The 11628-nt window shown below is 43.0% G+C and overlaps 1 non-coding gene across 1 annotated transcript; it reads left to right on the top strand.

The window, feature by feature from the left end:
* The first annotated feature begins 6064 nt into the window (after positions 1-6064).
* Positions 6065-6139, top strand: Trnas-cga. Its single transcript has one exon. It is a non-coding gene; the product is annotated as a tRNA-Ser (tRNA).
* Positions 6140-11628: the final 5489 nt, after the last annotated feature.

Consider the following 11628-nt stretch of genomic DNA (forward strand, 5'->3'; position numbering starts at 1 on the left):
CTCCTGGGGTTGAAATTACGTCAGTGCAACACACAACCGTCAGGATTTCTATTTACTTAGCAGCCAGGAACAGTAACTCGACTCAGACATTCTCCAGTAAAGAAGCACTTCAGTGTGAGTCAGAGTCCACAGAGAGCTAAAGAACTGTCACATTGTGTTCACAGAGAAACCACTTCATGCACTCCATGTGTTGTAAGAAACATTTCTCAGAATGTAACCTCCACATTCCCTGTTGTGTCTCTCCATAGTGAAATCCCTACATCGATTCCCAGAGGGAAGTGTCCTCGATCAATCATCGATCAATCCTTGCAGGGAGGTGCTTCTTCATGCCATAGCCTGCATCCGCTCTCTCCTGAAAATGAGGAATCAACATTTGCATTCAGGCTGTGAATCCCATTTTCAACTACAAAAACATTTCATCCCACTACATGGGTCATGAATCAGCCAGCCAATCATTAAAATCTCATGCTCTTTTCAGAAGATTTTCTGGAAGTTTCCATTTGTCTCCTACATCCTTAGCACTCCGAATACGTCACTATTTTTTTCAGTGAGATGTGTGCCCCAGCACTTCCCATGACAAGATTCGTTGCAGAACAGTTGCTGACCATCCTTTGCACTAACAGGGTGTCTTTCCACATCTTTCCACCGCAGACACTCTTTTGCTTGGTATACTGTTCTCAAATTTCTTTTTTGCGCCATCACAGTGCCACCTCTCACCTTCATTGTCGGTGCTGTGGGGATTCTATGGCATTGTAAACCGCCACCACCTCCCTCTGATTTCACTAAGGGCAGTAAATGTCAACCCCTGCAAAACACGACAACTGTCATCCCGGCCCTGCATTAGCTGATAACAGCTTCTGAGGAGGGCGTAGCCTCCATCAACCTATCTGTCCGTGCTCAGCCCTAATTAACTCCCAGACGTGCAGTACTACAGAAATTATTAGTACGAGGTGCTAGCCGTTATCAGCCAGCGAAATGATCAATAATCCAATTGTACATCTTAACAATAATCTAATGTAGATATAAATCGGAAATAGTTTACAGGATAGTAGATATAAGGTGACAAAATTTTGCTGCCTTACGTAGTTATACGAATCCAGGATCCACAGAGTCCTATATGAAGTGATCTGTGTCCTCCCACCCCTCTGACCATAGCCGAATCGAGTTGCTGTTGACAGCTCTCGTCCCTTTAATACTGCAGATCATTGTTTCCCTAAAAATTGAAACTGAGGTGGTTACAACATGGGCTCTTATACAAAATGCTGTTAAAGTCTTTAGCAAATGTGGCAATAGATTTTAAAGTCCTCGAATCTAATGTACAATCAGTTATCTCGAACAGAGAAAGTATTTATAGGGAACTTAGCTTGTATTTACGAAACTTGGTTCCAGCCATGCCACTGAATACAACTGCTGTCCGTAGTTCAATAGGTGGATTGCACACTCCAGTTTGGCTGACAGGCAAACACTCACAGTAAATGTGTTGAGTTCCATTTGCTCTGGATCAGATTATTGGCTAACTTCAAACCCAATTTCTCGTTTGAGCAGGCTTTAATGCACACAACTCAGTATTTGGTTGTGAAATAGACGTCATAGATAGCCGAGATTTGCTTACAATTTTCGAATATCTCAGTTTAGTACTTACAAACGATGGCTCTCCTACCATGATGCATAACCAATGATGACGACCGTCAGTCATTGATTTGATATCGCACTCTGCTGACTTTCGCCATATAATGGAATGAACAGTAAAAGGTGACTCCGATCATATCCCTGCAGACACTGATTTCCCTAAATCCTGTCAGTTTTATATATCCAAACACCTAATGGCATATCAACGAAGCTGGCTGGCCACAGCACACTGCTACAGTGGAGAAGAAGTTTCACTCCTTTAACAGTTTGTTAGGACCGAAAGCTGCCTACCAACTGCTCATTTCAGCTATTGGCGAACCTGCTTCAACTTCCACACCAAGAAAAAGAAAGTCATCATTTGGCAGTAGCGGTCCCCATTCTGATGGAGCTATACCACAGCGAAAATTTGTGTACTGTAACTTTCGGAAACAACGGATGGCAGAAAACTTCGTTGCATATCAGAAAGCAGCTGCGAGAGTCAGCAGATAGGTAAAAGACTGTACAAAGTACAGCTAGGTTTTTTTGTGAATCTTTAAATAATACTTTCAGTCTCGAAGATGTATGGAAAAAACTAAACGTTCTTAAACACAAGAACTCAAGTAATCGTCGGTCATTAAATGATGTATATCTTGATGACTTCGTGAGATTAATAACGTCAGCTTTTGAAGTCTAGCATCCATTTCGTCCCGCGGAACACAGGGACCAAAGCACTCACTCGTGGTACCATTTTCGAATGAAGAACTGACGAAGAGCTTTAAAAATGGCGGATGATTCCTCACCCCACAAGGACGTCATCCGCTATTGCATGGTAGAACATCTCCCTCACTTAACACTGTTACAGATTTTTAACCAAATTCGGATGAACGGCACACTCATAGAAGACAGTATAACTCAAGTAGTGATACCTATATCGAAACCAGATATAGATGAGGAGTGGGCCACGTCATATCGACGTATACCTCTTCCTGCATCGTCAAAACTGTAGAGCACCTGATTAAAAATCGGTTGGAGTGGTGGTTGTAACTGGAACAGATTCTGCCATAGAGTCAGTATAAGTTTAAGAAGGACTACTGATAATTTGAGGTTTTATCCTCTGATATCTGTTAAGCAGACACAAAGAAAGAGACTGTCCCAGCTGTCTCTCTTGATGTTGTTCATGCACATGACAATGTTCACGTATCTGTGTTGCTACGGAAGTGGAAAAACGCTAGATTCTGGCTACTGCTGATTTACGGAATAACCACTTTGAGTTCGCTTTCCCAATAAACTAATAGGACCATGAGTTCTTACAAAAGGTCTCCAACTAGGGGCACTCCTCGGGCCCATACTCTTTGCACTCTATACCTCCCAGATGGAGAATTATCCCTCCTCCCGTAAAAGTTCTGTAACACATAGACGATACTTGGTTGTATGTGTCCACCAACCATCTGGATTAGGTAGTATGTGAACTGTAAAACGCGATGGTTATACTGAATCAAACTTTCCACAGCTGTGGGTTGCAAATGTCTGCGGAAATATCGGTAGTTGTACGTTTCACGAAACGTAATACACCAGATTGTTAGAGCAGTGCCAGACTCTCTGGTCACAAAATATCAATAATATCCAAGGCTAGATTCCTCGGTGTTCTCTTTGCTTCTCGAATGAGCTGAGAACCTCGTATTCAAACCGTCGTCAGTACGTGCGAAATTACGTTTAACCTTGTCAGGTCGGTGACGACAGTACGGTGGGACTGACTGCAATATTCTGCTGACTTTATACGGCGTGTTGATATATTCCCGTATCGATTATGGATCCATGGTCTATCACAATGCTGCTAAAGAGCACTTCGCGCTTCTAGATAAATTACAGCACTAACGCCTATGTATCTGCCTTGGGACTATGCATTCTTGCCGCACTAGCTCCCTTCTTCTGGAAGCAACAGCAATGCCTTACATATTCGAAGGACAATGCTGTCTGATCGTTATGTTTCACAAACAATGGCAGACACGTCCCATCCACTGATCACCAAGTGTGAAATAATAGACTTTAATGGAAACACTGTTCCTTTTCTATGAACGGTACGAACACTGGACGTACCTGCGAACTTAAATTCCTGAAGTCCTTCCAGTGTATCTACATGTCCATCATGGCTATTCCCAATTCCTTCCTGTACCATACGTTGATAGTTCCACCAACGGAAAAGAATGTGGGAGTTTTCACCTACGTTGTACCTGGTGGAGACATATGTTGCGTTTTCCTCCGCGCGAAAACTGAGGAAGAAAGAAATTTTCAACTACCAGGTGATGCTTCCATATTTCTCGTTGAGACATTCGCAGTTCTGAAGACGGTACAAGAGGTCAGCTCTCTCAAAATCACTAAAGTAGCCCCTCTCGTCGTAGCTTTACTATCATCGACTGGGGTTGCAGTTTCCTGAAACTTCCTTCGTCGATCTCCGCCTCTGAACTACAATAGACTCTCATGTGGAAGATATGGACAACGGCTCTGCTCTTTTGTATTCTTGGTAAGGTGTCACGATCTTCTAATTCTTATGTGACGACCGACCATCGCAAATTATACCATACGGCCCAACGTTGCACTTCAGAAACTCTTTCGGTAGTCACACTTTCAGCAAAGACGTAAAAATCCACACCAAGTCTCCTGGGCTGTATTTGACTGATCGATGTTTGGCGTTATAGCGCAATCGGGCTTTCTCACGGGCGTCAAGCGTCCCTTGCTTCTTCAGTCCTAGTGAGGTGTTGCACACAGTCGTTCTGAGTGTCGTCTATTTGAAGTGAGGCGAATACATCCACTTTCATTTCAGCATCACGGCTGTAGAGAAAAGATAACGGTGTAATGACCACAATGTCTTGCTTTTCTATGTTGATTGCGAGTGTAATGTTGTGTGCTATTGTCTTTCTGGTCGATATCAAACTGCATGGGGATCCCATATTGCAATGTCTTATTAAAGTGTTCTGTGAATGTTCAAATGTGTATGAAATCTTATGGGACTTAACTGTTAGGGTCATCAGTACCTAAGTTTACACAATTATCCTAAGGACAAATACACACCCATGCCCGAGGGAGGACTCGAACCTCCGCCGGGACCACCTGCACAGTCCATGACTGCAGCGCCTTAGATCGCTCGGCTACTCCCACGCGGCACTGTTCTGTGAGACCATCTATCTGTGGATGAATGCCAATTGCCGTCCTATGGGTGATTTCACAATATGTAACTACCTCTGATGCTAGTCTAGACTGGAAAACATTTCCACGATCATCGTCACATGGGGTGCTCCATACTTCGGTATGAAGTGCTCTACAAGGAACTACGAAATTTCTAGAGTTTCAGCTGTCGGTAAAGCTTTGAAGACAGCATGGCGGATGGGATAGTCAGTGGAGACTATTATCATCCATCGAATCCCGTTTTCTGTCTTCCCGAATCTCCCCAAGAGGTCGATTCAATTTCGGTGGAGTGGTTGTGCTGCAGTTGGGATTTGTACGCGATGTTCTGGAAATAAATTTGGATGTGCTTTCGTTTTCATTCCTAATGGTGACCCACATAGTGTTCAACGGATTGGTAGGGATGTGAGCAGTGATACCTGCATCGGATTCGGTCTAGGGTCTTCACGAATCCAAGGTGACCAGATGTTGGAGCATCGTGGAATAACTTCAGGATGGCTGCTTTAGATGAGCTGCGAAGACAAGTACCCACCTCCACCACAATGGATCATAGTTCCTCTTGTAAAATACACCTTTAATTAAATGGGACTCTCCTTTCGTTAGCTCCTCCTTCTTGTAGGTGTCTATGGTTTCCGCAGTGCTGGATTTTTGTTCTGTTCAGCAGTGTCATTTATTTCATGCCTCTATGTTCCGCCAAAATATTACTTGACGAACATTCTGTGTCCTTATATTTGCATCCGCTTTTGTGTGCTTGGAGCCTCAGTACTCATCTTGCTAGTCCATCCAACAGATGCTTCGCCTTCAAATATTTACCTCAGTTTGTCCTGCAATTTATCACAGCCATTGAGCTTCCCTCAGTTGTTCTCGAACCAGTGCTGTAAGTACACGAATGAGATTTTCACTCTGCAGCGGAGTGTGCGCTGATATGAAACTTCCTGGCAGATTAAAAGTGTGTGCCGGACCGAGACTCGAACTCGGGTCCTTTGCCTTTCGCGGTCAAGCGCTCTACCAACTGAGCTACCCAAGCACGACTCACGCCCTGTCCACACAGCTTTACTTCTGCCAGTACCTCGCCTCCTACCTTCCAAACTTTACAGAAGCTCTCCTGCGAACCTTGCAGAACATCCCCCAGGCTGTGGCTAAGCCATGTCTCCGCAATATCCTTTCTTTCAGGAGTGCTAGTTCTGCAAGTTTCGCAGGAGAGCTTCTGTTAAGTTTGGAAGGTAGGGGACGAGATACTGGCAGAAGTAAAGCTGTGAGTAGCGGGCGTGAGTCGTGCTTGGGTAGCTCAGTTGGTAGAGCGCTTGCCCGCGAAAGGCAAAGGTCCCGAGTTCGAGTCTCGGTCCGGCACACAGTTTGAATCTCCCAGGAAGTTTCTGTAAGTACATATTTGTGAAACACATCATGACATCCAATCTGTTGAATTGGCGACTCGGTAGAATTCTTTGAGCCACTTCACCAGGTCCTGATCAGAATCTCTGGAAAACACTAATGTGCAGCTGCTGTTTTAGAATGCATCTGTGTCCTGATTGCACAGATCTTAGCAACGACGTACTGCTTGTGTTCCAGTCCCTGTCTATGTACACAATGATACTTAGTCTAAGGAATTACAGGCAGGGTACTGTTTTCCAATATCCATCATATGAGAGAGCTAGCTTATACCAAACTTCGTCAACTGCCACAGCGACAACATTCGGCAGTCGGTCATACTTCGTTCACCAACTCTTTTTCTGTAGCATTTCCTCGATTTGCTGGGACCATTTGATGAATTCCTTGGTCCTCGTGACCTCCGTTACCAATAGACAAACACCATGTCGAAACGACAATCAGGTCTAAATCTGAAGTTAGGGTTGTCAATCGACACAATACTTAAAGTGAAAACACGTTTGTTACTCACACCACGGTACAGACAGAACACAACTATCCCTCTGGTTTTCCAGATCTTGGAGTCGTCATAGGTCTCCCACTGGTGGACTTCGTAAAACGGAATGTTTCGTCTTCCATTCATTGAACTCTGGGATGGAGAGACTTGACAATAAAAACATCGAATATTCCAGAACGCTGTTACTCTTACATATGTTATGTATTCCAAAATATACAACATTCCAGAAGGAATAATTTTCTAACTAATAAATAGCTGCTGCTGGTGGTGGCTAGGTTTGAATTGGCGATCTACAACATCCTAGCTAGCAAGTCCAGCCACTATGACACAAGGTACGCACAACAGGTCGCATGAATATTGTTCCTGATTACATCAATGACGTTCTCTGTTGGTTGTGAGTAAAAACTCTCTTCGACAGTGACAGCAGTATCATAGTGAGCAAACAAGAGATAATCTTGAAAATAACGCAAATAAAACCTTCCAAAAAGTTTACATTTTGCGAATACGCATTTACCATGATGAAAAAAAGAAGCAAATGCTATTAATTTCAGCTTAATAACTGAATGCGAGACTAATTAAAATTAGACAGTATCTCTGTAGGCTGAATATCGAACACAAAATTTCTAGGACTGAAAAATGATTCTCAGTTAAGGTTGTGTGAAACAATTACACTTCTAATAGAGTCTCATCAGTATATTTTACCCTCAGAGCCCTGTCATCAGTGTGAAACATCCTGTGTCTTGTACATACAATCCACACATACATACAATTCTTAACTATCAATTTCCTTCCTAGGGAACAAATGTGCAAAGTAGAAAAACAGTTCTGAAACTACTGATGGACCGTAACAATAATAAGTAAAAATAGTAATAGAGCTCATTTTAAAGATATGTTTAAAAATTATGAAATTTAACTGCACCATCTGGGTACATTCACCTATCAGTTAATCACTTAAAAAGTAACTTTCATAATTATTGCACAAACAGCTGTGTCCATCACCATGCAAGAAAATGGGGACTGGTCTTATATTTACCATGAAAGACTAAACATTCAACATTAAACTCAAAACAGGTCTTTTCATCAAGGAATAAATTGTATAATAAAATGGCTACAGAGGTTACCACAAGTAACTTGTTTAAAAAGGCAGTTAAGTAGTGCATTTTACACAGCGAAGGACAACTTACGTTGAAGAGAGTGGTGGTTTGGAAAAAATGTGGCACAAGTAAATAATAACAATTATAATTACAATAAAAGTTATGTCATTTCAAATAACACTTTGGCGGTACGTTTTTCTTTTTTTTCCTTTTCTGGAAATTCGTACTCCCAAAGCTATGCAGTATATGATACTAACGCCTTATTTTCACCTAAGCTTCACATCTCAGTCGTTATAGTAGGATACTGACTCAATTTTTCAGACCAGGAAATAAGATATTGCTATACACAAAAGGGAAGCCCATGACGTCGCTGCGGCCGTGATGTCAGATGAAATAATAAATATTATAGTATGTGCACTGACTGGCAATAAGAAATCAATCAGCAAAGCAGTGCTAGGCTGAATACATAATATATGTAAAACAGTGTTATACGTTAGGGATAAACGGAATGAGGTTGCGCGTTTCAGACACGCTGGACATGTATCCGGAAGGGTAGGTGCTCCAATTCCATTGCGCCCATCTGATTTAGGTTTCCCTTGTTTTCCGTAGGTTCTTTTAGCAACCGATGGGATGGTTCTAGCTACAAGGCCGAATACCTTTCGAGTGCTTATTATACGCGAACTATGTAAATGCTTGTATGAAATGTGCGTCATAATTTAGGCGTAAACACATTCAGTTGAAAGTAGACGACAATGGAAGCAGTAAATGTCTCAGCAAATATGGGGTTTAAAACGCATACCTTAAGAGCTATGACAATTTATTTATCTTCAACGCTCTCTCTTTTACTGCAAGGTCGCTGACTTCCTTATTTTGAGAGGTGCTAGTATGGAGCAAAACGAGAAAAAAATATCCAGTAAACTTGGGCTTCAAACAGCATAAGTTAAGATATATGCGCACTTATTCATTTTCGCTGCTATTAAATACAAGTCTATGCACTTCAGACCACATGCACTACTGGCCATTAAAATTCCTACACCACGAAGATGACGTGCTACAGATGAGAACTTTAACCAACTGGAAGAAGGTGCTGGGATATGCAAATGATTAACTTTTCAGAGCATTTAAACGACTGGAAGGTGCTGTGATATGCAAATGATTCACTTTTCAGAGCATTCAAACAAGGTTGGCGCCAGTGGCGACACCTACAACGTGCTGACATGAGGAAAGTTTCCAACCGATTTCTCAAACACAAATAGCAGTTGACCGGCGTTGGCTAGTGAAACGTTGTTGTGATGCCTCGTGTAAGGAGGAGTAATGCGTACCATCACGTTTCCGCCTTTGATAAAGGTCGGATTGTAGTCTATCGCGATTGCGGTTTATCGTATGGCGTTGATCGAGATCCAATGACTCTTAGCTGAATATGGAATCGGTGGGTTCAGGAGGGTAATACGGAACGCCGTGCTGGATCCCAAAGGCCTCGTATCACTAACAGTCAAGATGTCATCTTATCCACATGGCTGTAACGGATAGTGCAGCCACGTCTCGATCCCTGAGTCAGCAGATGGGGACGTTTGCAAGACAACAACCATCTGCACGAACAGTTCGACGACGTTTGCAGCAGCATGGACTATCAATTCGGAGACCATGGCTGCGGTTACCCTTGACACTGCATCACAGACAGGAGCGCCGGCGATGGTGTACTCAACGACGAACCTCGGTGCACGAATGGCAAAACGTCATTTTTTCGGATGAATCCAGGTCCTGTTTACAGCATCATGATGGTCGCATCCGTGTTTGGCGACATCGCGGTGAACGCACATTGGAAGCGTGTATTCGTCATCGCCATACTGGCGTATCACCCGGCGTGATGGTATCAGGGTGCCATTGGTTACACGTTTCGGTCACCTCTTGTTCGCATTGACGGCACTCTGAACAGTGGGCATTACATTTCAGATGTGTTACGACCCGTGGCTCTACCCTTAATTCGATCCCTGCTAAGCCCTATATTTCAGCAGGATAATGCACGACCGCATGTTGCAGGTCCTGTACGGGCCTTTCTGGATACATAAAAAGTTCGACTGCTGCCCTGGCCAGCACATTCTCCACATCTCTCACCAATTGAAAACGTCTGGTCGATGGTGGCCGAGAAACTGGCTCGTCACAATACGCCAGTCTCTACTCTTTGATGAACTGTGATATCGTGTTGAAGCTGCATGGGCAGCCATACCTGTACGCGCCATCCAAGCTCTGTTTGACTCAATTACGGCCAGAGATGGTTGTTCTTGGTACTGATCTCTCAGGATCTATGCACCCAAATTGCGTGAAAATGTAATCACATGTCAGTTCTAGCATAATATATTTGTCCAATGAATACCCGTTTATCGTCTGAATTTCTTCTTGGTGTAGTAAATTTTAATGGGGAGTAGTGTATATGATTTTGATATATGATGAGGTAAATCAGAATTCTGCTACTGCTGCCGGTACGTATGTTACGCTTTTTACAGGTGTACAACATTCTATACCAAGAACTTAAGTAACTCATCGCTTTAGGAAATCGCGTAGCTACTTGACGTAGCTTAGTTGCCCAGTGGAGTACGCCGCGACCTCGCAGTGTCGTTGAGATGGACGATGCCGTTTCGTAAACTGTGGAACCTCTAGCGAATGCAAATATTCGAACATTAGCTTTGCACTATCAGTACATTTCCACAGCAATGTGTGTGGTGCAGAGAGCAATTCTGAACAACTATCGCGTTTCTTTCATGTACAACCTATTCTGGTGTCGAATCTTAATTTTCTTCTCCGTAAAACAGTATGAATTTGGATACTGAGCAAAGAAGTCCTAGATTCACAATTCTTCTGAAGATTGGTATATAAATGGGTGAAGTATAATTTGCTGGAAATACGATATTCAATCGACCCCAAATAACAGCTTAGCTGTCGAAAATTCATTCCCTTTCTTGAAGGACTATTTTCTGTGTCAGTTCACAAGAAAAATCTGAACAGAAATCGTTATTAATTGCCTACTGACACCACTTCAGTTGCCGTACTGAGTATGCGTTCGGTTTTCTGACTGATCCTCCTGAGGTATAGAAGGAGGTTGTGCTGGTTGCTTCGTGATGGAGTATCAGTCCATAGCGATCGTGGGTGGCTCGATATTTGAACGAATATTTTCCCAGATACTCTACTGAACGCAACGATTGTTTTGTAAAGCAGTCTCAATAATTGTGAGTTCTAACTGTGTGTGTGTGGGGGGGGGGGGGGCTGGCAACACGAGAGGAAGATTGTAGTTTAACGTCGCGTTGACATCGAGGTTACCAGAGATACAGGCAGTACGAAAGGACATTTGTACTTTCATTTCTTTTCAATAATTTTGCTTGATAGGCTCGTTTACGTGTTGCGCAGATGCTTCTGTCTTGCAAAATAATCAGCATGGTGTTCAATAATCAGCATCCTCTCCTCGTTTATTCCATATCCAGCAACAGTCTCTGCAAGTACGAATGTGTGGGTGTATGTACTGAAATCTGCCGCTGTCGTAGTGTTGTATCCATCTTGAGGATGTTCTCCAGAGAGTTCTGCGAAAGTTGCTTCTTCGTGAGTCAGAGCGTTTCTCGCTTTTTCTCTCTGAACTTTTGACTATGAGATCCTCTTCTATACCCTTAAAAAACACTCTTTTTTTATCTGCATGCATTTCCTCTCCTATAATCGTTCCCCGAAAGATAAGGAATCCCGTCGCCAAGCTGGTAGGAATGTATTTCTTGGAATGTGCTTTGGTACGAGTTCTGTTTCGATTAGTGCGGGCGGATGCCACACTTGCCAGTGAATCGCTTCATTAATTTGATTAAATGCTCAGACGTGTTTCTCATT

The sequence above is a fragment of the Schistocerca piceifrons genome, chromosome 1, assembly GCF_021461385.2.
Source record: "Schistocerca piceifrons isolate TAMUIC-IGC-003096 chromosome 1, iqSchPice1.1, whole genome shotgun sequence".
Classification (NCBI taxonomy): Eukaryota; Metazoa; Arthropoda; class Insecta; order Orthoptera; family Acrididae; genus Schistocerca; species Schistocerca piceifrons.